Raw genomic sequence first — 18,643 nt, 5'->3', positions numbered from 1 at the left:
CATGGGAAAGTTCAGACACAAGTCAGCTATATAACCTAAGGACATATTCTTCCTTTTATGAGTTCCAATCCAGGATGACACACTCCCATGGATAGTTATCTCCTACTTTATAACTAATCCCTGAAACCCCCTGTGGGAATAAGACAGGGAGCCATGAAAATACCTGCTGTCCCCAGCTGGTCTCACCAGCCTTGAGACCCTGGTGCCTTTCACATAGAACCTAACCCTGATCAGGACCTGAGTACACTCTAACCATATAACGAGTATACCAACAGAGTCACCTACTGCCACCATGTTCCTGCCACCTGATCAACACAGGAGAAGACCTGGCTCCCATCTTCCTATACAGTAAAAGCCATCTCTGCCCATGAGTATATTGTTACGCTCCTGCAAATCAGGACATCCTTCTAATTTACCCTTTTTCCTATCCCGTTTGCGCCTACAATGTCCATAGCTTCTTGAGGTGAATTCATCTCACATGACCCTTCTGCTCTTCTCTGGGCTCTTGTGCCAGCCTTGCTGTGGCAGAATTTAAAGGATCTTAAGGATGTAGCTAAGGCATCCCCACCAGTGCATATTATTGGTTTGCATCCTGAAAGGAAAATTAAGAAAAACACTTTAGGAGCACATGGATGAAAGATAAACTTTTCTCTCAAGAAAGACAGGCATGCAAATACCTAAATACAGTAAAATCATGCTTTAAAGATCCAAGCAGAATGCTCTAGCAACTTGGAATGGATGCGGGATGGGAGCGAGTATTCAGGTAGGCTTTATAGAACACCTGTAACAGAGCCAGGTTCTTCAAAAGCATTTTTCATAGAGGTGTAATGCACTGAAGTTGATCCTTCTGTACGGGAAAAACTTGAGTTGTATGAACACCTTGAAACATAGAGGAAGAAGGTAGTTTCAATCAAAATGAAAAGGAGGAAATAGATAAGAAATATGAAGGGACTAAAAATGATGCCTTAGATGAGATTCCCCAGAAGCAGAACCTGAGATGTTCTCAGGAGAAACCCTCAGGACAGTACCAGGAAAGAAGCTAGAGAGGATCACCTTCAGCTGAAGTTTAGACTCAGCCTGGTCCTACAGGGAGCTCTGGAGCATGAATGCCACTGCAAATGTTCTCCCTTAAAGCAAGGGGCGGGCAGGGATTTTTTTTCCATTTTATCAACCACTGATTGGAGGCTCCTCCCAGGAAAAGGCACAGCTTCCCAGGCCATTTCAGGTAAAGTGGTTCCTGTAGGTCAAGGGCAATTCTCCAGAGAATGATGCATCTGTGAACTATGAACAGCCATCACTTATGTCAACTGAGTGTCTGGGTGAGGCACCAAATTCATAAATACTAGAAGAGCTTTGATAAGACTTAGTGGCACACTGGATACTGATTTTTTTTAAATGAGCTTTTTATGTAATGCTTCCTTTTTCTTTCTCCCTTTCTTTCTTTCTTTTACTTTCTTCCTTCCTTCCTTCCTTCCTTCCTTCCTTCCTTCCTTCCTTCCTTCCTTTCTTTCTTTCTTTCTTTCTTTCTTTCTTTCTTTCTTTCTTTCTTTCTTTCTTTCCTTCCTTCTTTCTTTCTTTCTTTCTTTCTTTCTTTCTTTCTTTCTTTCTTTCTTTCTTTCTTTCTTTCTTTCTTTCCTTCTTTCTTTCCTTCTTTTTTTTCTCTGGCTGCACCACAGAGCTTGCAGGATCCTGTAGTTCCCCGACCAGAGATTGAACCTGGGCCATGGCAGTGAGAGCACCAAGTCCTAACCACTGGACCACCAGGGAATTTCCATCTATTTCTTGTTTTTACTTATCTCTACAATGAATACATATGTTTTAAAACTATTAAAAAAATACAAGAAAAAAGGGAGTGAGAAAGGCTTACTTGCTTCATACTAAATGAAATTGCCTTTCCCCTCCCTTTCCATTCTAGTAGAGATGTTATAGAAGAATGTCTAGGACTCGATTTTAAGCTACATCAGGAAAGAAGTCAAGCATCTTACCAAGGCTGTATATATGAGGACTCAATTCAAACTTGCTTAAAGCAGAGGGACGTTATTGGCTCAGGTCACCATAAAGGATGAGTTTGGGGCTGACCTGTGGAAAGGTGAGAAGACAACTGTGGCCTTCAGTACCAAGTGTTAGTTAGTTACTAGCTCTGATTAGACTCCAATTGATCATGCCTGTGTCACATGTCCTTCCTAATAATAATTGCTAATGTCACAGAGATAGATTACCAGATTCAGCTGGGCCTGAGTCGTACACCTTCCCTTTTGACCAAAGGCATGGAATTCCATGATTGACAGACAATACTCCTGAGGCCACACAGAATGGGGAAGAAACTGATCCCAGAGGAAATAGGAGCATCTGCAATGACATCATCTAAAGTGAAACCATTAATGCCCACTGCTTGCACAACGATCACAGAAGAACAGGATTATCTTCGAAGAGCCTGTAATTCTTACCTAAAAATTTTTGTTCAGGAAAAACCAAGTTGAATTTCTCAATATCTGAAAATAATCACCTTAACATATTGGGTGACTGCCCTTCTTTCTTTTTATGATTTTTATGATTTTTATGATTCTACCACCACCACGAACTCCCTGCTCCAACCGTGTAAGTTTCCACCTGTCATAACACGGAAGACCCATTCCTGTAGCCACAGAGCAATGGTTCTCAGTTTAGCTGTATATCAGACTCACCCAGAGGGCTTGTGAAAGCACAGATTCCTGGGCACCACACCTAGAGTATTTGATTTGGTAGATCTGGACTGAGAATTTGCATTTCTAAAAGCCTTTCAGGTGGTGCCCACTCTGTTGCTCTGGGGACCAAATTCTGAGAACAACTGCTCTAGCAAAAGTAGATGGAAAAGTAAGCATGTTTGTGTGTTGGCAACTGCAGGTAGATTTTAGCAAGATGTTAGAAGATCACAATAGGCTTAGACAAGTAATAGCTGGTTTCAATGCAAATATCAAAGGAACTTGAGAGAATTCCTATTACAGGATTGGACTTTCACGTAGATAAAACTGGAAAGGTTTTGATTCTGAAAGTTCCAGGAAGACTTCGTCATTGAACAAAGAGATTCAGCCAGAGACAAAGATCAGATAAATGGCCTTACCTTCTCACCTCGAGCCTATGGTTTCACATGGCCTCAAAGAGTAGCTGCCGTTAGCTAAAGAGAAAGGCATGGGGGCTAGGACAAAAAGTAATGAAAAACAGATTTGAGATCTATGTTTAGGTCCAGAACTATGTAATGACGTGAGTGTACTAAATTTTTTAGGCAACTGCATTGCCAAAGAAACTGTGAGCCAAGACTGAAAAATTTTGTAGCGTTTGAACTTTAAAACAACATTCAGTCTGTCTCCTTCACTAGGAGGTAAGATACATGAAAAGAGGGACTTTGCCTGTGTTTTTATTTAATTTATATTTTTAATTTTAATTTAAAAAAATTTTTGTCTGTGTTGGATCTTCATTGCTGTGTGTGGGCTTTCTCTAGTTGTGGCGAGTGGGGGCTACTCTTCATTGTTGTGTGTGGGCTTCTCATTGCAGTGGCTTCTCTTGTTGCGGAGCACGGGCTCTAGGCACACAGGCTTCAGTAGTTGTGGCTTGTGGGCTCTAGAGCGTAGGCTCAGTAGTTGTGACGCATGGGCGTAGTTGCTCCGCTGCATGTGGGATCTTCCTGAACCAGGGATCGAACCTCTGTCCCCTGCACTGGCAGGCGGATTATTAACCACTGCGCCACCAGGGAAGTCCCTTGCCTATGCCTTTAAACCACTGTACCTGTGCCTAGCATGGGGTCTCATGCAGAGTATAAGCTCATTATGTATGTGTTGGGAAAAACAAAACAAAACAAAACATTGTTCAGAGACCTGAAAGTTGCACCAGCTAGAATCTGGCTATGAAAGCTGTGTATCCCCAGGGAAGGTATACTCTCTGGGCACCTTGGATATGGCCATGGATGTTTATGGACAAGAAAGAGACTATTTACAGATGTAGAAAACAAACTTATGGTTACTGGGGAGAAAGTGGCGGGAGGGCGTGGGGAGGGATCAATTGGCAGACTGTGATTGACATATATACACACTACTATATATAAAATAGGCAACTAATAAGGACCTACCGTATAGCACAGGGAACTCTTCTCAATACTCTGTAATGACCTATATGGGAAAAGGATCTAAAAAAGAGTGGATATATGTATATGTATAACTGATACACTTTGCTGTACAGCAGAAGCTAACGCAACATTGTAAATCAACTATACTCTAATTAAAGAAAAAAACGAAAGAAAGAAAGAAAGAGACTCTTTGAGGGCAGATCCACGGACGTGGGACCATGGATATGGGGGTTGCCCCCAGAGGGCAGAATCAAGGTCTATCAAGTACTCCCCCAACCCTCAAGGTACTCATTGTGAGAGGGGTTTCACCATGCCTGCTGATCAGGATCTCATGATCTCTGTGTGTGTCTCCCAGTGTCCCTTTCATGAAAGGAACATTTATGTGGTCTCTCCTGGATCATTGATTAGTGTGTGTTGTGGGAGTTTGCAGATAACTTGTCTTTTCAGATAATAGGTCATTTGATTATGATAGGTCATTGGGTTCTGGATGGCGTGGTCTCTGCCATCACCTGTGATCTTGGAATGCAACTGACTATAGTGATTGAATGGAGCTTTGAGTTGTCTTCCTTGGGGAGGGAATATGTTCTTGTGTGGGAAGAAAATCAAAGTAAATATTTGAGCATCAAGAGAATGACGGTGTGTTCTCCAATCTGTTTCCTCTTTTCTTTCTGGGCTCCCAGATGGCCTACATTTCCCAGTCTCTTTTGAAGTTACGTGTGGCTGTGTGACTGAAATGTAGCCAGTTCAGGCTGCTGTAGCAAAATACCATGACTGTGTAGCTTATAAACAACAGACAGTTATTTCTCACAGTTCTGGAGGCTGGAAGTCTGAGTCAGGGTGCCAGTGTGGCTGGATTCTGGTGAGAATGCTCTTCCAGGTGGCACACTCCTGATTTCTTGTTGCGTCCTCACATGGCAGAAAAAGTGAAATCTAATTCTCTGGCATCTTCTTATAAGGGCACTAATCCCATTAGTGAGGGCTCCATCTGCAAGACCCAACTAACTTCCAAAGGCCCCACCCCCAAATAAGCATCATGTTGGGGATTCCATTTCAACATAGAAGTCTGGAGAGAATACAAACATTCAGTCCATAATAATAGACAATGGAATGTTCACAAAAGTTTCAGGTTGGAAACATAAAGGTTTCCCATGTAGGTTTCTCTATGCTTTTTTTTTTTGTTGTTAATATGCTGGGCAACTCTAAAAGCCACATGTTGGAAATGGCAGTGCCTCCATCAGCATGAGTCCCTCAGGGACTGAGTGAAGCACCCACCACATACTGACTGCAACATCTGCACTGGATTCTGTGAGACAGCAATAAAAATTTAAGGTGTTAAGCCATTGAAATGTTAGGTTTATTTGTTACAGCAGCTAGCATTACTGTAATTTATACCCTTATTATTCTCCTTCAAAGTTGTAAACTTCTGCTAATGTGAAAGCTATCCATCTCTGTCTGGAATGAACTTTTAACATCTAACCTAACAAAATATAGCAATTACCTCAAGGTCAAGTTCAAATTCCACCTGTTTCCTGAATATTTTACTAATAATTGAGGAAACATAGACCTTGTCTTTTTCCTGCCTTATATTAGTTTCCTGTGACTGCTGTAACAAATTACACAAACTTGGTAGCCCAAAATGCATTCCCTCACAGTTCTGGAGGCCAGAAGTCTTTAATCAGTATCACCTTAATCAAGGTGTCCGTAGGGTTGCCCCTCCTCTGGAGGCTCTAGGGGAGAATCTGTTCTTTGCCTCTTTCACCATGTGGTGGCTGCTGACATTCCTTGATTTGTGGCCACATCACTCCAATCTTCAAGGACAGCATCTTCAAATATCTCTCTGATCTGTCCTCACACTGCTTTCTCTGTGTGTGGATAATCTCCTTCTGCTGCCTCTTATAGATAAGGATTCCGAGAATGCGTTTAAGACCTACCTGAATAATCCAGAATAATCTCCCAATCTCAAAATGCTTAACTTTATCACAACTGCAAAGACATTTTTTTTGCCTATTGAACATATTCTTCATAGAATACAAGTTGGAAACTAACATCATTTAATTCAGAATTTCATTGTATATATCACTTTGTATTGAACTCTGTTGCATGTGTTTCTACCATATACAATGCTGATACCATTTAATCATGTATTCATCCAACATTTATCAAACATGTTGTCTATGACAAGACTATAATATAAGACTGTAAAGGTAAAGAGTAGGCAATCACACCATTTTAAAGGAGTTCATAAAATCGTAGGAGATACACATGACTATGATAGACTAAGGAAATATGATGCGGTGCCCAGTCAGGGGTGAGTGAAAGATACAATACGTAATGGGACACAGGGGAGGGATTTCTAACACAGACAGTACCAAGCTGAGACCTGAAATAACTATTCTGCTTTGGGGAAGTGAGTGGGAGAAGAATGTGGACAAGGTGAACAGAATGTGCAAAGGCACAGTGGTCTCCAAGAGCATGTATTTGTACAAGGGACTTCAAGCAGCTCCTGATCCAGCTGAAACACAGAGAGAAGGGGCAGGAGGGTCGCAAGAAATGAGGCTGGATAGGCAAGCAGAGGCCGGATCATGAAGGGAGGTCTTTGTAAACTGTGATAAGGATTTTGACTTATTTCAAAGGCAAAGAGAGGCACCTGAAGGATTTTAAATTGAGAATTATGTGATTAGCTTGACGCTTTGGAGACACCACTGTGGTGTGATTTAAAGAATGGATTAGAGTTAGGCCATTGTGGTCTCGGGAAGAGCAATGAGTGGCTGCTACCAATGACCCAGGAAAGGAATGAAGGTGGGTGAGCTGATATGAACGTGGATTCAATAACTATTTATCCTCCTCTTCCAGCTTCTTCTCTCTAGATACTTCCTGCCATGCTCCATGTACTGATAAACATAGAATAAGTACTCAATACATTCTTGTGCAATGGACTATTAACTGTTCAAAATCTGCCAAATTCCAGGACAAATTCAGTCCATTTAACATAACCTCCTTATAGATATACCAATTCAGTGTATGGTTTTACCCACGGTATTATTCACTAATTAAGTCTAATTATAGACTTAGCTATAATTTAAAACCCTTAAAGTCTCAGTGCCTTAACCCAAAGAAGTTTATTTAAGGGAGAGAACCACCATTGCCTAGGGTCTTGGAGTCCTTCCCTGGATCCTTTGCACTTGGCTGGCAGATGAGGGAAGCAAGACAACATGGAAGATATTCATCCATGCTTCACTACCTTAGCCCAGAAGTGATCCCCATTACTCTGCTCACATTCCATTGGTGAAAACTAGGCACATGGATCCACCTGATTGCAAGGGGGTTGGGGAGTGCAGTGTGTCTAGAAGGAAGAGGAGAGCATGGACATCAGTGAACCCAGGCAGTCTTGGCCATAATATGCATGACTCCTAAGATGACACTCATTTGATAATATAATATTTAATTAAATCACATATTTCTTTTGTTTTGAATGTTTCATATTGAAGTAGTCACAGGATGGAGTGGGGAGAGATGCTTGTTTTCTGAATATTAATGATTTACCTCCCTGCAGTTACAGGAGCCCATGTGACTACATATAAAATTAATTCTGAATCAAACATTTCTCTTTGCTTAACATTATCTTCTACTCTCAATTGTGTGGTGGATGACATTCAATAATATTATGTGACTGGATTACAAACAATTGCCAAAGGAATTAAAAATCTCGTAAAAGATGCCAAATTTTATGATGTCAGTAAATGTGATATTGCTGAATTTTGACCCCCTCCCCCAAATCTGATAAATGAGATGTTCACAGGATTAACAAGAAGAGAAACGAGAACGTGATTTTGATGAAATATGTACTTTAGAGGTGAACAATTAAAATATCAAGTTAAGAGAACCCAATGGAAAAACTGGTGAAGCCCTCAATTTAAAAAAAAAAATAGCCTTTTTATGATCATGCTACAAAAGTCAAATGTGATTTGAATGCTTAATCACACATAATTCTTTATAACTACTTATACGCTACAGTTAGAATTTGATTTATTCAATCTCTGCTCTAAAACTAGCACAAAACTATCATTTTAACCTGTTTTTAAAAATATATGAAATACATTTATTTTCATGACTTTTTTCCCTTTCATTTCTCAGGCTTATGTCAATATCAAGCCCTTTCTTCAGTACTTCTTATGAAAATGTGGTCACTACTTTAAGTGGAATTAAGTTTTCCAGTACCAAATCTGTTCAAATAGCAAAAGCTGCCATTAATGGAAAAGCCTTGGCCTTGAACTGCATTCAGCAATTTCAAATAGAGCTTTCTGTGATGATGGAAATGTTCAGCTTCTGCTTTGTCCAACATGAAAGCCACAAGCCACGTGTGACATTTGGTATTTGCTTGCCCTTTTACTGAGTTGTAGAGGTTAAGTCACAGCTAACCTTGGTTTAAACTATCCAACAAAGAGGTAGACACACAAGTCCATGCACAAGTATTCTTGAATGTTATGATATATTGCAAGGGAAGCAACAGAATCAGCTCAGGTACAGAGAGAGTGGAGGCTGACTGGGGGGAGATCATGGGGCCAGGCTGGAAGCTGGGGCAAGGACCAAGATCACCCCTCCATGGGTCAATCAGCAGACCAACAGGCCTTTTTATGATACCTTGAAAATGTGGAGATGTTTAATGTCCTGCCCATGAATATTAACATGTTCCCTACAGCAGTTGTGAAGATGAATATATGATGTCACAATATATGTAAACTGTAAACTGTTATACAAACCTTAGGTAGGTTTTAATCATTACTTTTATCTTGGAGTTTGATGTTAAAATGTTCCTCACTTGAATTCCTTTAGACTTTTACTTTTATCAATCAGTTTGAAATCTCTTCAAATACCCACTGTGATTTTTCTTTGACTGTTGGGTTATTTATAAGTGAGTTATTTATTTGAATTTCCAAATATTTGAAGTTTTTCTAGCTATTTTATGTTATTAATCTAATTCCATCATGGCCATAGAACACACTCTGTAGGATTTAAATCAGTTGAAATTTATAGTTTTTTTTTTTTTATGCCCAGAATTTAGTCTATCTCAAGAGATCTACAGGGCTTCCCTGGTGGTGCAGTTGTTGAGAGTCTGCCTGCCGATGCAGGGGACACGGGTTCGTGTCCCGGTCCGGGAGGATCCCACGTGCCGCGGAGCGGCTGGGCCCGTGAGCCATGGCCGCTGAGGCTGTGCGTCCAGAGCCTGTGTTCCGCAATGGGAGAGGCCACAACAGTGAGAGGCCTGCGTACGGGGGGAAAAAAAAAGAGAGATCTTTGGCTTGCACTTGAAAAGAATATGCATTTTGCAGTTATTGGGTAAGATGGCTATAAATATCAATTAGGTCAATGTGGTTGATACAGACTCTTTCCTTTTAGAAAAAAAATTAAATGCCCAATCATTTGGGGAATGGAAATTAAATATGGTAAATTCACATATGAGACTATTTTATTCCTAAGTACTCATGAACAGTTTTACGCTGTGGATACTCTCAAACTTGGAAAGTTCTCTTACCAGCTCAACATTGCTCACTGCATTTTCCCTTCGGACAAATTTCCTGAGTAGATTAGAATGACTGACAGTATTGATGCCTAATTTTGCACAGGTCACAAATATTTATCACCAGAACTTCTGAAGCAACAGAGCACTTTAAGCCTCAGCTTTCCAAGTATTTTCCTAAAGAGCTTTTCAAAGCTAGAATGACCCAGGAATCTGGAAATGGTTACATTTTGCTTTTCTTAATCATTGAATGCACAATTGATTCAGCTGATTCCTCTAAAAGAATGAGAAGCTTGAGGGTCTGAGCAGTTTATCTTCTATGGCTACTGTTCAGCTATAAGCAATAGGTTCCATGGATGCCAGAAAGATGACCTGATTTTCAAGGCTCAGTATAAATCTGAGGGTTTTGAGCAGAGGACTGTGATATGATCTGATTTATGTTTTCAAAGAATCACTCTGGCTGCCCTGTTAAGAGTGCCTTGGGCCAAGTACAGAAGTAAGGAGATGCTCTGGTAGGGAGATACCCATGTAGGGAGAAACCCCAACGATCCAAGCAAGAGATGGTGGCAACTTGGGCCACAACCATGGTAAAATGGTGTGAATGACCAGATTCTGGTTTTAGAAGTAATGCCAACAGCTTAGCTAATGGATTGGCCATGGGCTGTGAGAAAAAGAAATGAGGCAAAGATGACTGAAATTATTTTGGTCTGGGCAGCTAGACTGGTGGAATGGGTCTTCACTGAACTGGGCAGGATTGGGGATGGGGCAGGATGGAGAGCAGACCAGGAGTTCCATCTGGCATCTGTTAAGTCCCAATCTGGAATGAAGAATGAATGTGCTTCTGAATCTCCAGCTCCAGGGATACAGACGTCTGTCATTACAGCAGAAGGTAGCACTGCCCACCTTAGGGGACACAGAGAAGCCTGAAGATCTCCTGCTCTGTCAGGATGTGGCAGTTCTCCCCAGCTACCCCCTCCTCCCGAGGCTTCAGCTGTGTATGACAGCCCATCTTCCAAAGAGCGAAGCATCCAGCTGGGCCAGCCACTGTTTATTCTGCCTGAAGGAAGCTGTCTAGACAACGTCTTTCACTCCTTACTAATAGAGTTCTGCCCTTTTTTAAAATTTAATTTTAAGGTGGTGAATAGATTGAATACATTGTGTTTGCTCCCCAAGGTACTTGCATTCCAAGACTAGAAAACATTACACAATTTTAGCACAAAAATGATTTTCAAAATGTGTATATCCTGGGGACAAAACATTGCCTATTGTTAAGTCATTTAAAAATAAATTCTCCCTTATTTTACATACATTTGTTTAAAACTAGAAAGGTATGATATAGAAAATAAATGCAATTCACTTTAAAATGCATAGACACTGGGTTAAAAAAAATAATGTAAAGAGTTTCTTTCTTTTTTACCCCCCCCACCCCAAAAAAAACCCTGGAAAGGATTTTCTAGGCTTTGGAATCTTTCATTTAGGAAAGTCTGGGAGCTTGGCATTTGTTGGTTCTTGGGCTGGTGCCAAGAATATAAAATGTTTGTCATGTGATAGGACAGAAGTCCTCTTTGATTTCCTAGGAGAAAACAAACTCAGAGAAGGTGAAGCCAGCTAAAAGGTAACGTGATAGGAAACCCCTACAGAAGGCCCACAGTCCTGCCAAGCTTTCTCTTGGGGAAGTCTTTGCAGAACAGGGACTGCATTGTTGGGCCAAGAGGAACTCAGGGCATCTCCCTATTTCCCCAAGTTCCTGGCTGGTGCTCCAGATTCACTTTTGGGTCCTAAACATACCCATGTTTCTTGTGTCATGAACAAGGACTGCCCTTTGCTTGTCTCACATCTCTCTGGATCTCTGTTTGCCTCTAACTTCAATGTCATTGGGGAAAATTCTGAACTGAAGTGATCTGTGTCCACTGGTGCCCAGCTCACACCCCGTTTACCATCCTGTACACTCATCCCGGTGGTGAGAGCTGTTGATAATGACCCACAGCTGCACCCATCTCTGGAGAATTGCCCTTGGCCGATGGGAGCCCCCTTGCCCGGAGAAGCCTGGCAGGTTAGTTCTCCCACCCTCAAGTGGCCAATGACTAGTCAGAGATCACAAAAGCTCGGTCCCTTTGCCCCACGGGCAAACAACTCTGTGGTGCAATTTATGCTCCCGAGCCTCACTAATGAGATTCAGGCTTTGGGTCTTGAGACCACATCCTTGTTCGGTGCCCTCCCCTTCTCTAGCCTACTTCTGGTTCTCTTACATGTGTCTTCCGAGAGTACTCCCTGGATAACTTACGTGCAGCCTGGCTAAGGCTCTGCTTCTAAGGAAACTAAGAGAATGTTCTCCTAATTCCAGAGTGAGGAGAATTTGCTATGACATCTTACCTTGTGGGGGTGGGAGAACACTGCCCTTTTTGTTTTGTCAAGCAAATTCTCTTGGTGTGTAGAATATCACAGAGGGTGACAGAAGACCATTGGCAACCATCTGTTGTCCCTCCAAGAGAGGCTTCTTGGTATTTTGTGCTTACTTGATTGCCATGGACTTGCTTCAAGGCTGAATTTATAGACAAATGCCACCTAACTATGGCCACAACATAAAGAGGGCAACATACGTTGCAAAACAAGGTACCAAGCAATCACAAGGATTTCACAGAAGACCATTACTATCTGCAAAATGTTTGACCTTTAGGAGTGTCCACTGAATCTCTGCATAATATCTTATTTTTAACAAAGTCGAAAACTGGTCTGGGTGGAGTTCTCCCTTGAAAGCACCCTAACACCTCACCTATGAAATATGATCCATGGACCAACAGCATCAGCATCACCTGGGAGCTTGTTAGAGATGCAGAATCTTGGACCCCACCCCAGGCCAGCTGAGTCAGAATTTGCATTGTAAACAAGATTCCGCAGGAGATTCTTCTACACATGAAAGTTTGAGAACACTTGTTCAAAGATGTCCTATGGGTGAGTTTTGCATGGTCGATAACTGTAAAAATTTGAAGCTATAGTCAGAATCCACAAAAATGAATGATCAAGATGGAATAAAAGCTCATTTAACTACAGGTCGTTTCTCCTCTACCTTGTACTGCCAAGAAAAGAGCCTAGAACTGGGGTTATTAGTTACCTGGTTTTAAAGTCTACTGGAAGTTTGAGAGCAATTAAGAGGGGGAAAGTGATTTCCTGGAGCACTGGATCTCAAACTGTAATCCTGGACCAGCAGCATATGCATGCCCTACAGACTTGTTAGAAATGCAGAGCTCCTATCCATCTCCGCGCACTGGATTTAGGAATATGGAGGATGGGATCTAGCCTTTGGCAGTTCAACAGGCCCTCCAGGTGATTCTGATGCAAGCTCAAATTTTGCTTCCACTGTCCTGGAGAAAGCAAAGAGCGAAACAGATGACAACAGAAAATATGGGGGAAAATAAACAAACACAGGCCCTAAGCAGGCAGAGAGAGGTCTTAGGATCATTTAAGTGTGAACTAAAGGAGTGAGAAGCAGTATCTCAATGAAAAAATTAATCATCAATCTAAGAAAGAAATGAAAATTTTTATTTGAGCCAACGTGAGTATTATAACCCGGGAGACAGTTCTCTCTGAGAACTGTTGCAAAGAGGTAAAGGGGGAGGCCTGTGTATATGTGATTTTGGCAAAGGGGTACATGCAATCAAGTACTCATCTTGGTAGAAGATTGCCACTATTTGCGAGGAACAGATATCTTAGTTAATGGTTTTAGTGTCTTTCTAAGTATGGGAAGATGAAAGACACTGGGTTCATAAAATTTTCTCCTGAAAATATCTAACTCTGCGGGCCAGTTCTGTCAGCTTTCCCAGAGCACAAAGTACCTCATCCTAATCTTCACCTTGAATTCCTTTCAGGGTATGTCGTAGGTCAGTGGCTGCAGTGCTAATGACTTGATCCTTGTAGAACCGGAGGGTGGGCAACCTTCTTTATCTGACAATCCCTTCCCTTTTGCTCTTAATTTCGACCAAGATTTGGGAGTCATTTCTTGACCGATTTGTCCTGTGGCGCTAGGAATGCTCATTCCCAGGTCAGACAAGGATTTTGTTGATAGGTCACTCAATGTGCTATTACTGGACTAGGCCCTGTTAACAGTGGCCCAAAGCCTCTGGACCACCTGTCTTATGTCTGTTATGGTCCAGGAAATGGTTCCCTCTTGTTGCTTCTTCCCATATCTAGAGTTACACTTAGAATCATTGATCTTATAGGAATATATACTTGGTCAAATTGCCTAATCATCATTAATTTTACCTGAGGCTCAGTCACACATTTGGTAGTGCAAGAAACAATAGGCAGAATGCAAATAACATAGCAAGTATCATTAATAAGGTCATAAGTCAGTATCTAAGCTAAAAACTTCCATTAGGTACAACCCAGCATCTCCCCAGGTCATCTGCCCTGTCTGTTCTGCACCAATCACTATCTTTAAGGGAAATGAGAAATTGGCATTGTACATAAAGTTCACCAAAGATGTCTGCATGCACAAGGTGAGTGGTGAATCATTGTGAACATTTACAGGATTCAGAAAGGAATGCTATCTTGTAAGGAGGTAAGTGGCTGTCTCCAGAAAAAGAAAAATTGATCTTCATGGTTGAGCAGGTATTTCTGCCATTGGGGAAGTCTGGTTAATGCATAACACAGATGCACAATGCACACTAGAGGGAAGGGAGGAGGTCCAAATGGGCAGAGAAAAAAAATGCTGCTTAAATTTTTCTTGTCTTGCCTTAAAATATGAATTTCATTTCATCAGGTAGACTTCAGTAAGAGGTGCCAGTGTTAATAAAGATACAGAATCATTAAACAATTGCATGGCTGGGGCATAGACATTAAAGTATGGTAGAGAAGATGCTAGAAAGACAGTAAAGGGGTCATTGTAGGATATATCAGGAGTTCAGCCTTTTTACTTCCAAGTAATATGGAGCCACTGAGACCCTGAGCAGTAGAGTAACATCATTAAAAACGAAAAAAAAAAAGTTTTGTAGTTGAAAGGGAGAGGATTCCATTACCTAAAAATTTAATATACCCAGTGATGCAGAATGAATGAGGCAATTTTATATTCAGTTAAATCACGAATATTGCCCCTAGGATAATGCAGAAGTCACCGACACAAACTTCTAAGGTAACAGGATCTGGTTGGACGAGGTATGGGGTGCCTGGGACTTTATTTTGAGACAGTAATCTTCTCAGAAAATGAAAATGGTCATGTGTCCATTTCCAGGTACCTTTCCCTGTTACATAAATATAACTACATCTCTCTTCAAAACACTCTTCAATTTTGTTCTAATAGTATTTCCACAAAGTAAAATTTGCTTTCCCACTTTCCTTTCACACCTTTGTGTCTCTACCCATGACTTTATTATTCGTAATAATACTGAATAAGAAAATGAAACCACAGTTTTAATATGCATACAAACCACAGTGGAATTCTGCCCATGAAACACACTTACAGGTCAGGATTTTCTTTTACTTTCTTGAATTTTTCTCATTTCTTTTTAATGAGTTATGTAGACTGACACAACAGCACACACCAATGTTGCTCTGCCTAGAAGATTGCTGGGCAGGAATAATAGAACAAGATGCCTCAAACATCCTTCAGGATGCAGAAATACAGTGAATACATTAAAATATATAATTCTATGAGCTGCACTGCTCATAGAAGTATTCAGTAGCTGCACTGCTTGGTGCTTTATGATTAAATTATCAAGCAGTAAAAAAACCTAGAGATGTCTTAGTGGCTTTAAGAAGTTAAGGGGTCTCCTTTAAACCCCAGTGTCATAGGGAATAACGTTAATTTAAGACGGTCATACTAATTTGAGGTAGACGGCAGCCAGGTTAAATGAATCCCTACACTGCATGGGTGCGAGAGCGTACTTTTACACCTATTGGGGTTTCTGAGAGAGATTTCAGTCCTGATGACTACTAGCACGGTCTCAGACGTGTCTTAGTTTTCACCTGTACAAGTCTTTTTTGCAACAGAAAAGAAAGATGCAGTTGCTTTTGATGGCCTTTGCTAAAACTTCAAAAAACATTCCTTAAAAATTCACAAAATGGGGCTTCCCTGGTGGTGCAGTGGTTGAGGGTCCGCCTGCCGATGCAGGGCACACGAGTTCGTGCCCCGGTCTGGGAAGATCCCACATGCCGCAGAGCGGCTGGGCCCGTGAGCCATGGCCGCTGAGCCTGCGCGTCCAGAGCCTGTGCTCCGCAACGGGAGAGGCCGCGGCAGTGAGAGGCCCGCATACCGAAAAAAAAAAAAAAAATGCACAAAATGTTCTCAGTAGTTTCACTATCAATGTGGTCTTTTGTTGATTGCAAAATAGAACGCCCACTTGTATAACTGAAACAAATTAAAAACACATTGCTGGAATTTTTTTAGTGGTTGTATATAGCCATTCAGAGATAAAATTGTGCCTTTTAAACGAGGTTACACAGAGACATGATGGATGTTCGTTTCATAATGTAAAAAAGAATATTTATATGAGTTATGTTGGGGCAGAATATATATATATATCTTCCAAGGTATATGTGTGTGTGTATATAATTACATATATATATCACCTGGGTTTGGCCTCAGGCGTTGACATGGTGTTAAAATTCCCAAAGATTTTAAATAATTAACTCATGGGCATAAACACACATCTAACACACACACAGATGTGAAATATCACATCTTAAAGCGCTGTATTCTAGAAATGAGGAGGAAAAAAAGGAATAACGATTTCATAATCTTTATTATTCCGACATCACGCCAAAACAAGAGGGTAGTAGTTGCTAACTTTATTGAATCCAATTTAAAGTAATGCGCACATATATTCAAAATATTTTTAAAAATTTAACTCTTTTTTTTTTTTTTTGTACTGGAAGAGAAGTGCCCGATTCTTATGCTGTCCTCTTTATCTGGACTCTTTTACTCCTCTGAAACCTGCAAACCCTCAGCTTCTCCTCCATAAGTTAAAGTCTTGTCTTCCCAGGATCTCTGATTGGAGGTCACCTCCTTCAGAACGTCTTTCCTGATTTCCTTCCTCTGGAACATCTGAACCAGGAGCTTCTCCTTTATACTCCCATGATACACGCCCTCGTAGTACATACGACCCTGTATTTAAATCCTCATTTTATCTGTCTGTCCTCCCTGGAAGACTGACTGAGTCCCTCTGAGAGTTGGAAGGAAGTCTTATTTATTCTGGTGTCCTCAGGGTCCCTCACAGTTATTAAATAAGGATTGAATTTTTGAATGAGTAAATTCCTTTATTATTAGGAGGTTCCATTTGGACTTTTTATACTCTGGTCATTATGTTCAGGCATAATCTACCGAATAATCTACTGCATGTGGCAGTTCATGGTGTTTGATTCATCTGTTTCATGGATTTACAATTAAAGCTTTGCCAACACACCTACAGTGATTAAGAGGACAAACTCTGGAGCCGCAATGCTGGGGTTTAAACCACAGTTCTGTGAGAACTTGGAAAACTTACTTATGCCCTTCATATCTCATTTCTGAGGATTTAATTAATCAATAGAGGGTTGTTCTGAGGATTTAATTAATTTATATGTGTGCAGCAATTAGAACTGTGTCTAGCACAGAGTAAGTGCTGCATAAATGTATGTTGTTATCTTTACTATTATTATTATTTGTAAAACAACTCTGGCTAATAACACATTTGAATATATTTTGACAAGCTGGTTCTCTAAATATATACATTTATTTTCTTTATCCTTTTTATTCTGTTTCAGCTGGGATGTAAAAATACAGACTCTGGAATCAAATTTATGATCCTGTTTACAGTTCCTACCTTTCAAGGGCATTTTCCCTTTAATTTCCTGAAACCATAAAATCTAAGCCCTCCCTTGTAATCCCCTTTGTACTGAAAAGACTCTCGTGCTTTGAGACAATTTGAGATTCAAACTTGACACGGGTTCCACTGTCATTTTCTTGAGCTGGAGTACTGTAGGGTTTGAAGAAAGAGGACCTACCATGTGTCAAATCCTCAGATGAATACAGTATGTGTTTCCTCTGAGTCCGGTGTTGAACAATGAGGTTTGTTATCATAATGGATAAAGTACAAATAGAATATTTTGCACATAAGTTGTGCCTGTCCGATGCATGCTGTCCTGCATAAGGCATTTTCCTGCACTCTCTTTGACTTGATATTCGTATGAGGAGGTGTCAGTCAGATGGTTCAAACATCAAAAGTATCCATCTTTTAAATTTCCCTATATATTCCTATCCCGAAAAACTTAGAGACCTCAGTAACATTGTATTTAAACTTTTATTCCCCTTTACATATCACCCATTGACAAGCACTCAGAAAACTGTCTCCTGATACAGCAGCACATAAAACCACCTCTCCTGTATCCTGTCATAGAGAAAACAGGGCTCCTGCCATAAGGAACATGTCATATGGTGTAATGCCTATAAAATGACTGCACAAACATCCACCATCCTAAAGCTCTCATCCCAGGGTATCAACATTTATCTTCTCCCTGCAGAGAAGCCATTGTTCCCACTTGGTACACTAAGAAGTAAGAAAGAGGCAGCAAGACAGGGAGACAAGATTCTTTTTTTCAAAGCCACAGAAAGAATTAGAGGGAAAGAAAGGTCGAGAGAAGGGCACTCCTGGGGCTTCCCTTTGCTGAGTCACTTCCTTTGTTCATCTACTTTGTCAGTTTTCAATAGTAGTATTGTATTTTTGTCTACAAGAGGAATAAAAGTGGAGCCAAAAAGTAAGAAGCAAACCTTGAACATTGAGAAGAATAACTTAAAAACTGATTTCACTTAGAGATATGAAGCTATAAGCTTACCAAATATCTAGGTATAGCCCCAGGTTTAAAACACTAAATGCACATTCAAGAGTTGCACCATTGGGACTTCCCTGGTGGCGCAGTGGTTAAGAATCCGCCTGCCAATGCAGGGGACAACGGTTTGAGCCCTGGTCTGGGACGATCCCACATGCCATGGAGCAGCTAAGCCCATGAGCTACAACTACTGAGTCCACATGCCACAAGTACTGAAGCCTGCGTGC

General features: G+C 40.9%; 1 non-coding gene across 1 annotated transcript; it reads right to left on the bottom strand.

Annotated features, from left to right (window-relative positions):
- Nucleotides 1-1,695: 1,695 nt before the first annotated feature.
- TRNAE-CUC lies at nucleotides 1,696-1,767 on the bottom strand. Its single transcript has one exon. It is a non-coding gene; the product is annotated as a tRNA-Glu (tRNA).
- Nucleotides 1,768-18,643: the final 16,876 nt, after the last annotated feature.

The sequence above is a fragment of the Phocoena sinus genome, chromosome 15, assembly GCF_008692025.1.
Source record: "Phocoena sinus isolate mPhoSin1 chromosome 15, mPhoSin1.pri, whole genome shotgun sequence".
Lineage (NCBI taxonomy): Eukaryota > Metazoa > Chordata > Mammalia > Artiodactyla > Phocoenidae > Phocoena > Phocoena sinus.
This window is presented reverse-complemented; position numbering and strand designations above follow the sequence as displayed.